This window comes from Pipistrellus kuhlii, unplaced genomic scaffold (assembly GCF_014108245.1).
Source record: "Pipistrellus kuhlii isolate mPipKuh1 unplaced genomic scaffold, mPipKuh1.p scaffold_m20_p_1, whole genome shotgun sequence".
NCBI classification, from domain to species: Eukaryota; Metazoa; Chordata; class Mammalia; order Chiroptera; family Vespertilionidae; genus Pipistrellus; species Pipistrellus kuhlii.
Genome location: NW_023425404.1, coordinates 67,977,996 through 67,998,244, shown reverse-complemented (window position 1 = coordinate 67,998,244; position 20,249 = coordinate 67,977,996). Strand labels below are relative to the sequence as shown.

At 39.2% G+C, this 20,249-nt stretch overlaps 1 long non-coding RNA gene across 2 annotated transcripts; it reads right to left on the bottom strand.

The window, feature by feature from the left end:
• Nucleotides 1-409: 409 nt before the first annotated feature.
• Nucleotides 410-20,202, bottom strand: LOC118726268. 2 transcript variants are annotated; one of them, XR_004990258.2, is made up of 3 exons: nucleotides 17,979-20,202; nucleotides 17,421-17,490; nucleotides 410-780 (listed from the first exon to the last, which is right to left on the bottom strand). It is a non-coding gene; the product is annotated as an uncharacterized LOC118726268 (long non-coding RNA). The 2 variants fall into 2 exon arrangements; XR_006742253.1 differs by lacking the exons at nucleotides 17,421-17,490; nucleotides 17,979-20,202 and adding an exon at nucleotides 1,688-1,742.
• Nucleotides 20,203-20,249: the final 47 nt, after the last annotated feature.

Below are 20,249 nucleotides of genomic sequence, written 5' to 3'. Positions count from 1 at the left end.
CAGCTCTTGCTTGCTAGGGTAAAGCTCCCAACACTACCCCTACAAGAGGCACCATGTTTTTCTTTCTAATGGTACCATACACTATACTAAGCTAGAGTGATTGCTCTGGAAGGGGGTGTGGCCCAGAATAAATTAAAGCTGGCATACAATGTCAGGGAAAGATGGTGGTAGGCCAGTTGTATCCCAATCAATGAAAAACTAAGCTTGTACAAGTTTTATGCTACCATCATGCCATGCACTTCAAGAGCAACATCTAATGCCACATACCTAGTGTTCCTTTTCCTAACCAGGCAAATGCCAAGAGGAGCACTTTCCCACAAACAAGTGTGTGTGAGCTAGTAAATGCAATATTAAGGCTAATGAATCCATCAGGGTGCTTCAAGACAGGAATGATTCAGTCAAACAGAAATGATTTTTGTTATTTTATTATTATTTATTTTTCATCCATGGAGCCAGAAGGTGGGAAGTGGACCGAGAACCCTGACATGGGACAGATCTGAAGGAACTTAGGAACCTGTCTAGTAGTTTAGAGTCTGGAGGATGCTATAGAGAGAAGTACTCAAAAAAAAAGCAAAAATGCTGAAGCAACTTTCTCAGAAGACAAATCATGCACACTTAGGGAGTTCCCAGATGCCTTTCTGCCTGGATGCAGCAACTTTCCTTGAGTTAGAGAACTCATATTTGGAAACTTCTGCTTGATAACAGCACACCGATGAATTCTTTGAGGCAAGTTGGATGATCATGCCATCAACCTTCATTGTACTGACCAGTGAAAAACTTCTGAAAATAATGTGGAAAAGATAATGAAATACATGATCAGTAGAGAAAAAGCAAAACAATTTTAATAAGAAAAAGGTAAGAATTGTTATAAAGACAGAAAGTTTTAAATTATATTAGTACTGTATTTGTAACTTGGTAAATTATTGTGGTATTAAATTGTTAAGTTGTCAAATTTTATTTTTATTAGTAGAAATAATTTAAATGATAATAAAATTAGAAAAATTTCATGAAAGTAAGCATTGATTTTGGTGTGGAGGAAATTTAGTAGGAGTGAATACTTAAGCTATTTCAGTAAAGTAAAAAAAGAACACATGTGAATACTCGTGTATAATTGAGTATAAACAAAGTTAACCTCCGCAAAAAATGAGTAAATAAATTAAGAGAACTTAAAAGAAAAAAATGTCAACAGTGATTTTTGGGGAAAAAATTTACAGATCCTAAAAAAAAATTTACAGATTCAATTCTTAGCATCAGTAAAAGACACAGCACACCAAATTCACCAACTCATGGTTTCATTTGATTCTGCTTAATAGCAATCTCCTACAGTCAACAATAAGCTGAACCTTACTCATGGAGATAAATCAGAGCCAACATAAAATTCTAAAATATTATATTCCAAAAATAAATAAATAAATACCTATTAAATAAATAAGAGAGAATTTCTTTTTTAGCAGAATGAATGAAGGGGGGGGGGAGAAGGGGTGATGTCGAAGTTGAATGAAAGCTTTTATTACATTTCCACTACTGCTGAATAAATAGCTGGAGGTACTTGTCTAAAAGCTGGGTTTTTGGACAATTACTTTTGGTTTATTAAAATATAGCTTAAGAGTATGTGCATAGAAAATAAGTAATGGCCATTAAGTTTTACCTAAGGCTCTTAAAAATTACTTTCAAGAAAGAATCTTACCCTGGCCAAGTGGCTCAGTTGTTTGGAGCATCATCCTGTACACCAAAAGGCTATGAGTTTGATTCCCAGTCAGGGTGTAAACCAAGGTTGTGAGTTCAATCCCAGGTTGGGGTGTGAATGATGTTTCTTTCTTCCTCTCTCTAGAATCAATAAAAACATACCTTCTGATGAGCATTACAAAAAAAAAAAAAAGTCAAATTTAGTTATAATGTTGGAGAGAGCTTCCCATTTATTGAAAATAACATGTTAGAACTATGTAGTTATATTTTCAGAGATAGAATTTGAATTGCAAGTCCTAAAATGTCACTATCATGAAGCTCTACTTTAGTCAGGTAACTGCAAATTGGATCTGGGTTTCTTTTTCTAAAAATGAGAAATAAAAAGGAATAATGTACTATCCATATTTATAATCTTTTCTTTAAGTGTATGGGAAACATGGTGCCTATAGTTCATTATTTCAGTGGGGCATTTGGTTTGTCTTATCTACAGTTAAACAGGGTAATACACAAAGATGAAGGCCCATTCAAGAGCTTACCCTTTTCAATCAGAAAAGGAAAAATGCTCAAATCTATCCTGGTTCATAGGTAGCACCTGTATTGCTTCCACACATCTGTAGAATCACAATATCAGCCAACTGTTAATCAAGGATCAGTTCCCTTCAAAGTGACTCATGATCCACTGTTAAAACAGCTTATAAAAATAACTTCTCTTCTGAAAAGGTGCTTCAGAGTTTTCAGACACATCTTAGCATTCCTGCTAGCTTAATGCATGTTTAAAAGTTAATTTCTCATTAATATTTAAAGAAGTGACTTCAGAACAAATTTTAAATGATCCATTACATTTTAGAAATAAAATATTATTGGCATTATTTTCATCTCAGTTACAAAGAATAATAATGTCCAAGACTGGCTTTTAAAACTGTTAATGAGCCCTGGCAATGTGAAAAAGATATGGATTAGGTAGATGTAATGAGATATGATTAAAGGGTGCAAGCACTGAAGGGTGTTGGAGAAATTATTTTCAGAAAGAGGATAATTAGTGTCTGATAAAAGTACTTAGTAGATAAGATTTTTTTTTTGAAGAACAAGAAAGGTTAAGATAAACACATACTTTATGACAAACCTGCTTCATTTTTCTCCTTTGGTTCTCTTATATACTCAATATTATGTTGAAACTTCATATATAATGTTGGTCGAATACTTGATGCAATTCTACCAATTAGAGTGTTTTAATTGCCAGACACAGAGAGCAGAAAATGTGTTGTAACATCTTATTCCATTTTCAGTGTACATTTCTTTGTTGATTTATGTAATGTAGCTAATAATATGCAACCTACCCTAGCTTTAAACAAACAAACGAACTTCTAAAAAACAAGCTTTCCATAAGTTGCTAAGCAACTCCACAGGCACATTTTACTAACTTAATAAATAATATTTAGATGACAAACCCTTAAGAAAGATTTCTAACACCATATTGTTAAAAGTAGAATATCCAAGCAGGTATCCTTCTAATTGTCCTGTTTCTAAAGCCTTGGAGCTAGGAAGAGACACTGTCATTTTCAGAGCCACTTTTGACTCACTAAACAAATAAAACATTTCTTCAATTGAAAAGTTAGGTTCTGGGTCTCATTGTCTAGTTCTCCAGAGTTAGAACTCTTACTTCATATCCATAACTGAAGGTTTCTCAATCTGGGCACTATGACATTTTTTGTTCCAGAAGATTTATTGTTTGGGAACCAGGGGCTGGGGAGGTGTCAGGGCTCTCCTGTGCATTATAAGATGTTTAGCAATATATATCCCTGGCCTCTACTTACTAGGTGCCAGTAGAGACCCCATAGTTGTTAACAACTAAAAATGTCACCAAACATTGCCAAATGTGTCTCTTGAGTTGGGGGGTGGAGGTGGGGAGGGGGTCGTCAAATCACACCCAGATCAGAAGTACTGCTACTGAATAATGGGTCAATATAAATAATGGGTAAATGACTAACCTCTGCTCACCATCAGTCAACACAATATTCCCTACCACCAACAGAATGAATAATTGGGGTAGTACTGATTTCACTGCTCCTGTGGCTTTATTCTATTCAAACCTCATCATCTCAATGTATTTTCTATTGTATAATAATTGGGGAGAAAAGTCCTAATGATGGCTCTGTCTATAGCCACTATCTAGTAATATTGCATTCCAGAACTGCACCAAAATCTTTTTTTTTTTTTTCTTACTCTTTCTCCCTCAGTTTTCATCATAATCAATTGCTGGCTAGAATTTTTTAAATTCTATTAAAAAATTTTAATCATGCCAAACTCTACATAGAAAATCAGTCTCTGCTATCAAATACAATCTCCTCTGGTCTTTAAGGTTTACTAGAAATCACCACCAAACTCCAGCTCATCAAAATCTTTCTCATTCTTTGTGTATGCCACCTTTAATCAGCCCCCAAATACAAACAGCTTGCATATTCTAGTCTTCTTATGTGACACATTAAGGACAAGTTAATACCCTCCATGAAAGTTTTCCTAATTAATCCTTTATTTCTTATCAGTATCATATTTCTGTTAAAAGAATGGCATGGCTGCAAATTAATATGTGAGACAATTATTTGCTGAATGTTTTCCATATGCCAGACACTGAATATTACTTAGTAACTGTTTCTATCAATTTAAGTTTACATTATTTATGCCCAAGTAGATTGTAAGTTCCCAGAGGATAAGAATGAATCTTATTTATATCCCTCTAATGCCTCTTCATAATGATGCTAATAAATACAGTTTAACTTTGATTTGCAATTATAGCCTTTCAAATTATTTTCATGATTGTTACCTTATTGGTGTATATTTTCACTGCTACAATCCACAAAAATGGGATATTAAATGCTCTAGGGGACTAGGCTGTGAGTTATACAACTAGTGCTCAGTAGAATATGCACTTACATATGTTGACTGAATCTAGTCTCATAACTTCACACCTATAAAATTTCTCTCCTTGTTAAAAAAAAAAAGTTATTTTGGCAATTTAAAAACAAATGCTATTGCAAAGAACAAGAACAGTTGAATGATGCAGATGATACAAGTGAATTAGGATCGGCAAGGGTTAAACTATTATATACTATATCTTGAAAGCAAAAGAGATATCTTAGTTTCTGCCTCAAGTTGGCTACAAGAGATTAAGTTAACTCACAAGGCCTTGACTTCTTGCCTCAGAAAGTAAAACTTTAAAAAGAAAGCAAATGGAAAAGAAAAGCCACAGAGGAGCTGATAAACCCCCAAATTCTAAAAATCACAACATTTTACCCCACACATTTAAAAAAAAAAAAAAAAAAAAAACCCTCAGAAACCGTTTTCAGCAATTCTGACTTCCTCCCGATTTGGGGGAGTTCCTCCCCCGACCCCCCACCCCCCCCAAAAAAAAGGAAAAAAGAAAAGAAAAACACCAAAATGCCTGAAAAAAACATTTGATCATTAACCTCTCAACTAATTTCAACAAAACACCAGAAGTCAGAAGTCAGCTAATTTTTAAGGTTTACCCACTAGCTCTAAGCACATGTGCCCAAAGTGGCAAACCTTTATTCGGTAGTTCTTTTTAACATTTATTGCATGCCTACTAAGTTCAGACACTGGCCTAGCCTTAAGAAAGGACTAAGTTGTTGATGGGAATTTGTGCATGGAATTAAAAAAGAGGCAGGTGATCTGAAAAATAAAAGGGGGGCAAATATTTATCTTGTGTGCGCCTTAACTCTCAACTCCTAGCTCTCCACTCCCTTCCCTCCTGCTCCCCTCCCCTGTTTAAGAAAGCGAAGACGTTCAAGGGAATTGAAAATAAAGAGAAATAAAGGGAACAGGGAAAGGAACATCATCCGCCTCCTGGAAGGTAGCCCTTGGCCACGGGGCTGGCGGAAGTGCAGAGGCCCCCGGGGCGGAAGTGCTGTGTGTGGGTGTGGCCCAGCCCCTCCCCCCCCCGGGGGACCGGAAGTCAGGCCCCGCGGAGCGCGGGAGAAGCCCGAGGCCCCGGAGCCTCTCGGGGTTTCCTGTGCCCGTGAGGCCCGGTCCTGTCCCAGAGGCTGTGGGCAAAGTGGGGGTTTCTGGGCGTTAAGGACCGTGGCGGTGTTTTGACGTGGGTTCTCCAGGGCCAGGTCTGCGCTCCGGTCCCCTCTGCGCCGGGAGGGGAGGACCCCCAGGCCCAGCCCCGCGGCGGTGCGGCGCCGGGGCGGGTTTGCGGTCCGCGAAGCGTGCCGTCCGGGGGGACGGGCCGGTAGGGAGCGGGCGCCCGGGCACCGGGCCCCACGGGGCACGGACGGGCGCTCAGGGGCCGCGGGGCCGCCCGGCGGTGATCTCAGCGCCCTCCCCCTCCCTCCCCGGCGGGCGGCGGCCTCCGCGGAGCCCCGGCTCGGGCGGCGCTTTGGGAGCGGCTTTGGGGGCGGAGGAGGCAGGTCTCCCCGGCTCTTTTGAAATTAAATTGCTGGGAACCGGGTTGCCTCTGGGGTTTTTATCCCGCGTGTAGACACTCGGAGGTGTTTCCGTTTTCTCTCCCTCCTTCCCCCGCTCCAAGCCCCCTACTCCCCACTCCCCGCCCCGAATTAAACCCGGAGCCCCAGCTCGGCCTGCGGGCGCGACGCGGCGGGGGAGCGCCCCTCTTCCCTCCCCGGCCTCCCCCAACCCCTCCTGGGCACTGTCCGCCCCGCGCCCCGCTGCCCGGACCCTCCGGAGAACGCCGCTCCCGGCGCTCTCAGCGGGAGCGACACCCGTCGGGGTCCGGGGCGAGCGAGGCCCCGCCGGGCTTCTCGTCTCCAAGCGCGCCCGCCCCGTGGGTCCCCGAGGACGTGGGGCACGGACCGGGTTCGGACACGGATCCTCACGTGGGTGTCAGACCGCGCTTACGGTCTTACTTGGTGATGAGAGGAAACAGCTTTTGAATTAATGGTCATCACTGTAACCGCCTGACGCCTCACTCTCTGCGCTCTCAATGTCCAAACATGGAATGGAAACTCCAGTTCATCTCCGCCGGTCTGGTGCCTCCGAGGAACCCTCCTCTCCTCTCCCCGCACTGCCGGCCCCCCGTTATCCTGGGGGTGGGGAGAGACCTTGGGACTAGCGGCCAGGGAACCGAGGAGCCCAGCCACCGCCGATTACAGAGGGGTGGCGGGAGGGAGGAGAGCAGTGGAAAGGGGGAGGAAAATATTTGTGTTCAATATACACATTTCCTGCGCGGAACAAAAAAAGTTCCGCCATCAGCAAAAGAAGTCTCTTCCTCCAAAATAGCAGCCAAACAGAGAAAATTAGAATATGCATCAACTCCTTCATTTTCATTCAAACGGAGCGCGATTTCCGGCAGATTTGTGTGTAAGCTGCTCTATTAATCCCAATTTCTGAACAGCTTTTTACTTAGCATCTTCCCAAGACTCACGTGAGGAGCACTGCTCTTTCCCTGCCGTCCGGTTTCGATGCCTCTCTCTTTCCTATTCTCCAACTGCCAATGGGAATTTTATTGATAAGACTAACTTTATTTTTCCTGCCTATTGTTTTTTTTTTTTTTCTCTCTCTCTCTAAAACTGAACTGATGTGTTGAACTATTATACAAGCTGGCTGCTGGCTGTGGAGTCATAACTGCAAATGAGAGCCTAGTGGAAGGATAAGTTTTTGAAATGTATACTTAAAAGGAGAGGAAACCTGATAGGACCAATAGTCTTGTGCAGTTCTTCTCATGGAGTGGAATCCTTCCTATTCTACACGAGTCATATCTCACCATTAGCAATACTTGGGTCACTTGGACATGTACACCCCCATCCCTTCCTCCTCCCAATTAAATCTCCCCAAACCCACTTCTAAAATATTGGCTTTGCCACTGTGCAACAGATCTGACTGCATCTGCCTTAAAAGTTCTTTGTTGGAAAAAAAAAAAATGTTAGCATCATTTGCAGCCATTCCCTTTCTGAAATGTCATTAACTCTCCTGTCTTTGAAACTGTATATTTCTTTTACTTAATAGTAAGGTGTTAGTGTTTAAAAAATGAAATCACCAAATCTTGGTTTACAAAAAAAAAAAATGTGTGTGTAGGTTTTAATTTCACTCACCTCTAAATTCCTTAGGAATCTGTATTTGCTTCATCATAAAATCTAAACAAAATGTAGTGGTTCTGGTTTCCTTTAGTGTTTACAGATCACAAATAATCCCAGTTATTGGTAGTTAAAAACTTAGAAATGTTAGTACTGATTTAGTCTTACTTTCTAAAAATAAACTAGCATACATATTTGAACTAAATGAAGCATGGTGCATATATTCATAAACATTTAAATATCTGGTTTGTGTTAGCTAAATTATTTTTAAGATATAGGGATATAGAAGTCTATTAATTTTGTGAAATAGGAGCATAAACTGGGCACATGAATGTCTGCATGACTTTGTGAAATAACTTTTATTGCTTCTTTACTTTCTGTCCTATATTTCCATTACAAAAGTACTAACTTGGTTTCTTTTAGTTAGGCATGTCTCCAATGAACCAGGGGTTCTCAGTTATATATGATTATAACCAAAGTACTTAAAAATTGATTCTTAAAAGCCATATTTTTTTGGGGGGGTATATATAACAAGATTGAGGGTTACTTTTACTGGCAGTGTTGGTTTCTTTTAATTATTGAAACAAATGATATTTTTCTATTAAAAGAACAATGCAAACAAAAAGTCACAATAACAATATTTCTTCTTAAGTTGTTATTTGTATTAGATTTGGATTGTATATGGAAAGCTCCAGTTTGAGTTCAAGTTGCAGAGCTGTACTTCCAGAAGAGTTGAAGTGAACTTTATTATTGGTGCAGAGAGAAAGCCTGGGGTACCATTGAAGAGCAAAGCAGTATACAGTTGCAGCCAAAGCTGCCTTTCTCCCATTGCAGACTATATTCAGTGAATTTATCTCCAGAAATGAAAGTTCCTCATTCTTTGCTAATCTTCAGTAAAATATTATTCTCATGAACTGGAATATTTCATACCTTTTTAAGTGAAAAGACTAGACAGAAATGAAAAAGAATTGTTCAGCCTCCCTGCTGTTAAGGGTAAAGGTGGATGTAGGAACAACCAGCAGGGAAGCTGTGTCCTTCTTTTTTACCCTCCCTTTCTTCCTTCCACCATTGTTTTAGTTATGGATTGTGTGTGTGTGTGTGTGTGTGTGTGTGTGTTTGAAGACAAAATCTAAAGAAAAAAGTTTTCTGGAGGACAGAACAGGGCATTGTTAGGCCTTTTTGTAATTTAATTTTTAACAAGACTTGCAGGTCTTTTTTTTATTATAAATTTTTAGGGCTACATTAATTTATAATAAGACAAAACATAAAAATATTGAATGGTTACCCTTCATTGCTCCCAAATTACCCTTCTATAGCTAAGGTCCTTATCCATTTGGCCCTAGTAGCTGGGTTGCCAAGGAATTTCTATCTCTGTCTCTGCTCTCCCCTCCTATAACTACCCTTCTTCTACTAACCAGCTTTCTTTCCTCTCCACAAATGAAAGCAGTTATTGAACAACCCGCAACATCTGCCTGACAAACATTGAGTCTAATTCCCTCCCTACTGCTTCCCCCCCCCCCCTTTGGGTGAGGGGGAGATAACACAGGGAGCTCAGAACATGGGGCTGATAGTATAGTTAGATTCCTGCAGGCACAGGTTCACTGGCAAATTCATTCCAACTTAGCCTCAGGAACTGGTGGCTGTTCTCACGCCTGAACCAATAAACCTTGTCAGGTTTACAATTGACAAAAGCACCTCTCCTTCCTCCTAAGGAGATGGGCTTAGCTTTACTATATAGATCACTACCAATTACATCTTCAACCTGAACTCCTTCCTCCACTTTATTGTCCCCTTTCCATCCCTCTATCCTTAAATCAAAAAAAAAAAAAAAAAAAAAAAATCAGGGGAACCTAATTCTTAATTTCTGTGTCCTGTCCTATGGCTGAGTTCTTCAGAGCTACTCTTCTCTTTGGCTCACAGACATCTCATAACTGAAGCACTTTGCCCATTTCAAACTCCGCAGCCCCGATTACAGGATCCCAAATATGACAGCTTGCCCATTCACCAGCAGAACTTCAGCCACATGTATGCCTCTGCTCCCAGTCTCCTTCATGAGTTGATTTGATTCTGAATGGTATGTGGGGGGACCTTACACATATCAATGAAGAAAAGTGGGTACAGAAGTACTCTGTGCAATTAAAAAAGACCAACTATATTAAACCAAGGGAATCTCAGAACACTTGAGTTGAGCCAGAATGGGTCATCCATCTAACCAGTGAAACAAGAAATCAGAAATACCTAACTGTAGCTGTGAAACACAAATTTCCTCTTCAGTCTATTCAGCCAGATAAATTATTTTAAAATTGTTTCTGCTATTATTGTTTGCATTATTATTATTAACATTTTATTTTTATCATCATGGCTGCAAATTTTATTTGTGTTGTTATTGCGTCTATTATACTATTCACAGAAGTTTAGGAACATTAGTCAGATTAATTAGTTTATCAGTAATTTAAAACTGAAAACTAGTAATTAAGCCAAAAACTAAAAATGATCAGGGATGATTCATACCAATGTAGGATTGGGAAGAAAAGAATCTAAACTTTGGATATAAAATTTGGCAGCTATGAAATAAAACAGGTCTTGGGGATCAGAAATATGATAATTGAAATATACTTAGTCACTCAAATTCAGCTAAGATCATTCTGTGATTTGCTTTGTAGAGAAAAAAAAAATCACGTTAGTTTTTGTTTACATAGAACAAAGACCCCGTGCTTGTTCTTCATGAGAAATGCTTTTGCACATGGATTCCCTCTGCTTAGATCCTTCCAAATATCTATTATTCCCTTCCACGTTTGCTTCCTTCATCTCTTTGCTCTTCTTATGCACCTCACTGAAGAGGGTGCATCATTTAAGACAGGTATACAATTTCAGCCCTCTCCACAGACAGCTTCTATGGAATATAAATTCAATAATGCAATTACACAACAAGCTCTCTGCTCTCTTTCAAATATAATTAATGTTTTAATGGTGTAGTTCTTTACACACACACACACTAAAAAAAAAATGCATCCTCTAGTTTTGTTATTTGTGCATCTAAAACAGAAATGGATGTGGCTCTTTCACTGGCTCCTAAAATTCCTCAACTCAATCAGCCCACAGAGAAGAAATCTGTTTAGGGAATAACTGCACGATTTGTTGTATGCCCCAAAATATTTAAAGCAATAAAAAGTGCAAGCTCCTACTTTTTTGATAGTCATTTTTTTTGTCAAATCTAGAAAATAAAGGGTATTCTGAATTGATATTCTGATACATTCACTAGATAACAGCTAAAATACATAAAAATCACTATACTAAACTGCTGGTTGTCTTTTCCAAGTTTTGATGATTGAAACGGAATTTCAATACTTTCCATTTTATCCAATTGTGGCTAAACTGACAGATGTATACAAACTAGCAACCATAATAACAAAATTATGACTTCCATAAGAAATTGCTTACTCCATTAAATACCTCGGTTATGTTTTATATGGATTCATTTAATTTCCATTGGTTGTATATTGACAATCATATGTAAAATAGATGGTTAAAAAGAATGACAGATGTAAAGAGCAATATGGCAGTAGGAGCTGAGTGATCAAATGCTGCTGAGCTTCAATATTAAAGTGTAGCATATCCTAATATTTTATTTTTAAATCTGATTATAATTACTAGAGGACAACCTTCGACACTAGGACATGATATGTTTTCAGTTTTTAGTAAAGTAAAACAAAATCTATAAAACAATCCAATAAAATATTAACCCTTAACTTTCCTATAATGTTTTTTGGTTAAAGAAACTAGTTATTTGGAACAAATACACTTATTCCCAACCATCTTTTTAGTTGGCTCGTTTGATTTGTGAATGTATAGAAGGTGCTGGTGGAGAAAAACATTTTACAAATTTCTCCAGTTTTTTAGAGAGGATATGTAAAATGGATATATATTTTTTAATCTTTTGAGGTTTTATTCTTTTATGTGGTTTTTGATGTTTGAAATTGTGAACATTTTAATGAACAAGATAAGGAGCAGCAGTAGCTGAACCAAGAAGATCTTTTAACTGGATGGAAAAGAACTATTCCTCCAGTGCAATTGTGCAGACGAAGTGGGGGAGACTGTGATTTCTGAAGAACTCACTTCTGCTTGTGCTTTTTGTTATTGTTTTAGAGGGTGGCCCACCAGGGTTCCTTTCCCACTACTTTCCTCCAAACTGTTTTCCTTGAAAGCATAAATGTGGAAAGTACTTATTCATTCATCCTTTCACAAGCTAAAATAAAGAGCAAGAATTTTAGTTAAACTTTCAATATAAAAAATCCTTACAGGTTCAGAGATTATATTACTACAGGACCAAATGATCCATCCTAGTTGATTAGATTCAGCTAACTTGATATTTGCCTCTACTAAGTTAATAAATAAATATAAATACAAAGGTAAGATTTTTTACAATATTGATCAGCAATGACATGTGAGCTATCAAAAAGAAATTCTCAGACTTTTAATATCTGTTCTGATTTCTTCCTTGTTTTTCTCTTGATTTGTTTTTGAAGTAGTTACATGACAATTTTTTGGTTCCCAAATGAGTTTCTGTTTGGCTCAGATTAATATTAAAGAAGATCACATATACCGTTGGAAAATATTTTTAATGAGAAAAATTTAGACTTCCGAGTGTCAGATCTATGATTTTCCACAGGGCAATGGAAATGGTACTGACATCACTTTGCACTTTAACAATCAGATTCGGTCGGGGTACAAGTTGTTTGTTTAACCCGACAGCTCGGTGCACCCCATCGCACGATTTGCACACTCATTAAAACGATTATTCACGACCTGTCGAGTGTTTTCGGGTTCATTCACAGGAGAGGCTTGGAGCAAGCGAGCACAATTCAAGTCAACACTGTCCACTACCCCATGCATGTGAGGAGGAGCTGGTGTGTCCATAAAAGACAGAGGGAGGGTTGGGTGAGCACACCCTAGCTATCCGTCCTGTACATCTGATGCTCTGGAATCCCAGTCTCCAAAGAATGCCAAGAGCGCTTGGTCCTAAAGGGCCATGTTCCTGTGCTAATTTCAAGGGCTTGGCACAGGACAGAAAAATAAACCAAATAAACAAACTCAAAGCTCTCCCTCTGCTTCTCCTTTCAACCTCCTGCAAAGCTTGAGGTCCCCATCAGCCACCTCCCGCCTGCAGCCCTGGGACTGTGAGGCTCCACCTCCCATTGCAGATGCTGAGGGTAAGCAATTTCAGGAAAATTTGACTGGTTGAGGAGATTCCTTTTCCATCTCCCAAGACCCTTTCATCCTCAAGAAATAATTCTGCTAATTTTCTCCCCAGTATACTTCACAAATACTGGAGGGGGTGGGGGAGCTATAGATGAAGAATTGGACTGTAAACCGTATTTGGTAGATGTATTCCAAAATTTTAGCAAGGAGAGATTCATCCTCCAAAACAAAAACAACTATAAAATGAAGAGTAAATAGCCCTCAATAAATTAAGCTATTGTACTTTTATTTTCCAATTTCCAAGTCATCTTTCCACATTTTGTAATGACAATAAGAGAAGCAGGCACACACATCACAATCTCCCACTATTGCATTGTGCATGTAAAGAACACCCCAAGGTTTTTAGTGTTGTATGTGTTCAAATGAACCCTGATATATAACATTTACATAAGATATATTAGTCCAAGAAATACCTATCTTTATAAAACAGAATGGTACACATACACCAAATCATAGAATAAGTGAGTGTATGCATTTCATATGTATTGGAGAACTCTGAAATGCCCTGCATAGTAGAAGTACCCCTGGCATAAGTCACAGATATTTTTTAAACAAGGCCATTTCTATATTCAAATCCTGCTGCTCCTTAATTTTTCATCCAGGGCATTAGTAAACACAGAGGCCACTTTATTGTTATGAGGGTAACTTAGTTGTGCCAACAGAAAAGGACAAGACATTCATCAGTTTCATTCTATCATATCTGACACCATAAAATTACCTGTGTTTCTATTTTATTGAAACACATCAATACAATATGTGAAGAGAAGAATGGAAGTTTTCAAGTAGCTTGAGGTTTTAATGAGAAACAGTTAACTACTAAAAAAGCAAGTATGAATAAGTAATTTCATAAACTCTTTGGGTTGACATAATTCACTATCATATTTACTTACAATTGATATATCAAGCATGTTTCCTATATATATAAGCTTTCATTAAAACCAACCTGAGATAATAATCAAGAGGCAGATGCTGAAATATGTAAGTAAATAACCAAAAGCCTCTATATAAACAAACACAAATCAATGCAATAATAGGCAACACTATCGATGTAGGAATGATCAATTTTAGTCTTCCAACCTACAATAACCTCAAGATGTATTATTAAAAGTGTATTTCAACTCCACTAATACTACTATTGGAATAAATAAAAAAATAATAAACTAGCCTGATGCCAGTTCTACCTGATTCCTTCCTTCAGTCTAAAGTACTTTTGATGGGGTGGAAGGAGTACCTACTTTTTTCTAAGAAAGCTTTGCCAACTTTAAAACTACATTGCTAATTACAAAAATTATAAAAGTATTAAATAACAAAATTATCACCTCATTCTTGTTCTGAATTTCCAACCATCATAGCCTCTAATTATTTATTCACTCAGCACATTTTAATAGGAAAAACACACAATAGTGCTCATTATTTTAAAAGATTTTCGAACTACCCTACTACCTTTGGGTATAAAGATTCTTTGGGCTTTTGTTAAAACAAATGAGAAAAATGTCATTCCCTTAATATATCCTGGAAGCTCTCATGCCTGTGCCTGCATATGCAAGCAATCTGAAACAAGGGGAGGGGGCGGGGAGCATCTGCGCTATTCTAAAATTGTTTCATATAATGATTGCAAAACAAACAAGTATCTGATTCAAAGAAATAAATATACTTTGGATTTCTAGAAATTCACATCTAAAACATTTCAGATTTTGCTTAAAGTTAAATTTCCTTTTTGAGAATATCCCTGGATGACAGAATTAATTTAGTTTAGCAAGCACCGGTATATGATGAGTTTGAGCATTTAGGTTTTGTAGAGTAATGAAAATACTGTGTTCATATTTTTTCTTAATCAACAAAGATGCTTATTTACAGTCATCCTTGAATTAGTGTGGTCCTCCTGAAGCACAGGCCTCTAAACGAATTTGTTTATAAAATTCATCTGCTTTGAAAGTGATTTCTATTACATACATAATATTACCAGCACATAAATATTGATTTTTATAATCTTTACATTTTCATGTGTCCAAGCAATCTTTTGATGCCTATTCTTCCCATCTAGGGAAAAAGATTCAGGGCAACCGGACCCAAAGGGAAAATATCAACAGTTATTGTTTAGGGGCTAATTTAACAGATAATTTAATTTCAAAAAACAATGATCAGGTCACTATTCCAGAGCAGTGAAAAAATGAAGAACTGAGAACAAGGCTCCCTAACTAACCTCACTACAGTGTTTAGTCTTCCTGATCAGCGGAATCAACAATGAATATGCTTGCATTTTACACCCGCATTCTGATTTAAAGAATGAGACTAGAAAAGAGGGAATAAAACTGAAGACTAGGACCTGATTCTGAAAGCGATACCTGGGAAGACAAATTAAACTCAGGCAAAAATGAATATCCAAACATGTCTGGCAACTTTTCACTTGGACAGGAATCTCCAAATCTCAGCAATATGCAACGTGCTTTCCTCCCGTGAAGCTCTTCGGAGAGGCCAAAGACCATGAAAGAGGATTATACATGTCAGGCACCGGACCGCGAAAAGGACTTGGGGCATTTTTATCTCCTCTCTTACTCCCACAAGAATTAATTTGAGAGTTATTTGTTATCATTTAGAAAAACTTTTATGATTACAATTTCAAAATTTCTGCCTACCTCAAGTTTGACAGGAGGCCAGGTAAGGATGATGTTGAAGCATGGGAACTGGGTCTATGGGCGACGGAGGGGCAGTCAGAAGTGACGAGCTCTATTTTGCATTGTCCTTTCCTTCCCCTCCTTCCATGGCTGGAGACCACAGCACTCTCCGGCACACGCAGGGATGCTCTGCCCTCCCCAACCCCTGCCTCCCTCTCCCCAACCCAGGGCCTCGCTTAGGACTTAAGGGAGTTCCCACCCCAAGGCTACCTCTTTTCCTGTTTGAAAAGACAAAAGCAAAAAAACCTTCACCTTGGCCAACACGCTCGGGTAGAAAAGGAATAAGCTGTAGAAAGCGAAATGGAAGAGCAGGGGGGGTGGAAAGGAGAAAAGATGTCTATTACAGAGAAAACAGTGTTATCAACTAGCAAATAAGTGCTGAGATCCGAAACAGCACCAGGTAAACAAAAGAATCAACTTTTAAGGGGTAGGGGAAGGAAGCGGAGAAGGGGGAGGGGGAGGAGAGAAAGGAAAAAGGTGGGGAAGCGCACCAGCCGGTTCTGGAGTAATTTCCCAGGCCTCGGCCAGCGTGAGCTACACGCCAAGCTCGGCTTGTCCTGGGCAAGAGCGCCCTCACCTTGCTGCTCCCGCGCAGCGCTCTCTCCCCGAGGCCGGGCTGTGCTGCCGTCCCCGGAGCCTCTCCTCCGGCCGCGCTGCACCGGCGCCGGCCCCGCAGTCCTAGCCACTTTAACAGAATCCACAACCCGAGGACAAAACAAAACAAAACAAAACAGAAAACGCTGGGTCCCCGCTGTTAGGACTGCAGCTCCCACCACTGCGCCTCTCCCCCCAGCTTCATCCCCAGGAGGTTCCGAGAAGGCGAGGAGGAAATCGCAGCGAAGCCCCAAAATCGCTTCTGGCGGAACCAGCCTGTGTGCGGGGCGCTGGTAGCCACTCTCGGGACAGCCAGGCCCTGGAGCTTACACCTTTGTCCCCTAAGTGTGCATTAGCAATCAATTATTTGCCTGAGATTCCCAAAGCCGGGACCGGGGATATTCCCAGCAGGGACAGTCAGACCCAGAACGGAGCTCATTTCCCTGGTCCTCCGAACGGCAGAAGGGCAGCCTCCCACCCCGGGGCCTGCACTCCGCCTGGGGCCGCTCCGTGTGTGTGTGTGTGTGTGTGTGTGTGTGTGTGTGTGTGTGTTGGGGAGGTGTGTGTAGAGTGGGGGACTTGAGTGACCCAGCCAAAAAGCTGAGGGAGGATGCCCAGCTCTGGGGAGGTTGTCAATGTTAGTGTGAAAATGGGGAGGAAAAGCGTTTGCTCCCCCCACCCCCCCCCCCCCAAAAAAAAGAAAGAAAAAGAAAAAAGAACTTTAGAACGAGGTAGATCTGCATAGAGCTTTGTCTCAAATACGAGAGCAAATACCTATGGGTTTAATCGTTAATAAAGTCCAGTTAGGATATTCCCGCAGTTGCGGTGAGACTCAGAAATCGTATTTCCACGAAATGAATAACTTTGCACTTTGGGACCTGTTTCCGTCTTCTACCAACTCTGTTCCCTATAAATTCGCCTAGTTTCTCTTCGTCCCTCTTTGCCATGTCTGCATCCTCTTTACGCAGTGACTTTCTGCCGACATGGAAAAAGCATGCATTTCCTAAGCTAATTCCTTGATAGCACACGCCTCTAAGAAAATTAAATTTAAAAAAATAGGAGCACTTTCGCCAGGGACCTCAAAGTCCTGCTTTAAGCCTCAGTTAAAGGTGGTCAGGGGTAGCCCGCCACCCTTCGGAAAATCACTTTTACTTACCGATCTGGAGGGAAGGAGCGCTCCCAGGCCGCAATCTTTTCTTCAGCATCCTCAGACAACTTCAGGCAGTCTTGGGTGGAGGGAAAAAAAACAGAAATTGGAAGGAAGAAAATAGACTCAAACCATAGACTCAATACATCACATATTCCCCGGAGCTACACCCTCAGGACTAAGTTTGGGCGAACTGACCACTACAGTGGGGAAAAGGTCGGTTTAGGGGCCAAGACTAAGAGGTGGGTTATTTGAACTGCTGGTGGTTGGGGGAGGGGAGGCCCTGGAGAAGGGACAGGAAAGAGGGGATGGTTGGGATGAGAAAAGAAAGCCTTAAGAGAGAGGGGGGGGGGGGGGGGGAAAGCACACAAAAAAATGGAAAATGAAGTACTGTGGAAGAGTGCCTCTGAACTCTCACAGGTAGGTAGCTCTTAGAGAGAATGCAGACAGGCGAGTATGAGTTAAAGGAGAATCTAGATGACCCTTATTCTCTCTGTATCTTCAGGATCTGGCTTCATGGAGGGGGGAGAAAAAAGAGGGTAGAATTTTAATGCAAGTTTCACCTACCCTGCTTGTTGGAATGGCTGCACAGATTATCCTGTTGGAGAGTTCCATCTGTCTGGCAGAAGCTGGAGTGGCGTGGGGGCAGGTTATCTGCTGAAGTAGGAATGCACAGGAACCCCGCCCTCTAGGCACGGTTACACAGCCCCAGCATCCCATCTCAGCCAGCGCTAAAACCTCCAATCTTCACCTTCACCTTTTGCTAGCCTATTTCTCCAACAGGCATTTGTCCCCAAACTCAGCTAGACACTTTAACTATACATAAAATTAGTATCTCAAAAGCAAAATTGCTTCAATGCATGCAAGCTCCTCAGCAATGTTGTAGAAAATACACTTTTTAGAAATTACATTTATATACTTAGAATTCTAAATATATTCAATTTATCTGCCTATGTGGGTGAAATATGCAACTTGAATATATATAATCAACACACAAGAAGGTTCACTTTTTGCCTCTCTACCTTTGATTTTATGCAAGTTATAGAAATCACATTAAATCTTCCATGATCATAAGGATATTTGTATTAAATCTTGAAACATATTTGGAAGAATCCTTTCCTGCTCTAACTAAGCCATTTTCTTAATGTTTTATATATTAGTAACTTATATTAACTTTATACCAGATAAATTCAAGTAAAATACTTTAAACCTAGAAATAAAATGTAATTTGGAATTTCAAGTTATAAGTTGTGATCACTTTTAGTTCCAAAATCTCAAAAAGAACAATTTTCATCTCATTGAAAACAGTTATAACTATGAAAGAAGAAACAGTTGAAAAGTTTTGAAATTTTTTTTCCTGGTATAAGGTAATTTTTAACTTGCAAAGATTGGTGAAAATAAATATTAATGCCATATTACAATCAATTTGTTGCAAAAAAAAATCTACTAAATGCCACACTACATTGTCATGTATTTTTTTTTTAAAAAGATAGCTTGAAGGATGATAGGATAAGACTGAGATAAATTAAATGTTCGTATTGGGCAGTAGGAGGCCTTCACAGATTTCTCTGTCCCCCATTATATATGTATATATATAACGTATCCAAAAAGAATTTCAACTCCAGTCCTTAGTTCCTATGAATTCAAAGAAGTAAGTTTTAATCTTGACTTCAAACTATAATGTTTGCCATTGAAATTCTGTTTCTCCATAATGCAAATATACACTTATCACAAATAAATATAGCTTTTTAATATGACTTAAAAAAATGCTCAAGGAGGGAATCTTTCTTCTAGATCTATGTCCTTTTAACTCAATATAAGAGTTCAACTCTCCAACTTTTGATCGGCAAAAGACTATATTTCTTCTGTGCCAGTACATTATCATTCCACAAATAAAATCCCCGATAAAAGCAAACACGTCATCACCTTTTTCAGTCTAAACACATGTTTTCCCTTCAGTTGTTTTTGTTCACAAATGCATCAGTGGGGATCTCCTTTGCCTTACCTCATTCACTTGAACTCTATCACTGTTTAATACTAGCCATAAATTTGGCATCTAATACAACTTATTTGTTGGGTTTTCTTTCATGCTTCATTCTGAAGAACTGTTAAATTTCAAGCAACTTTGACCTTTGGTGAAATTGCTCTCTTATGAAAAAAAAATAAAATCATGTCCAGTCTGCTTAAAGGAGATAATTAAACTAGCCGTCTTAGTCTATTAGGTCCATTTCCTATTTGTACATAGTTGCTTCTAACTCTTTTAATTATCCTGGCCCTTATATTTCTGTCTTTCTTAAACACCTCCCTTTCTTTCTCATTATTTCCTTTGGTAGTGGGGATTTTTATTTCTTTAAAGACCTTTTTTTCTTTTCTCCCTTCTCTCTCACTTTCTTCTTCTACCTCCATTCGCAACCCATCCATCCCCATATTCTAATATTAACTGTGCTGTATTTCTATTTCAAATCTGTTTGAGTCACTCTTGCTTCTCTCCTACCTTGGCTTTATTTTTTTCTCTCTCTGAGCAACTCTCTAAGTGTTTGCCGATAACATCTTGGGGACAGATTATTTTTCATTGGGCCCATTGTAAGAAGTAGCCAGCTTATTGCATTACTGCAGAACACATTTCAGACCATACAATTGTAACAAATGAACAACTTGTCCTCCATGGACTCACCACAGGATCCAATTAGTTACTAAACCTTTTACTTAGGTTTTATAATTATTTTCTGGAGTCATTGCAATAGGACTGCTGAAACAATTCAAAAATCATTTCATGTTGTTTCAGAATTATATATATATATATATGTATATATATATATATATATATATGTATATATA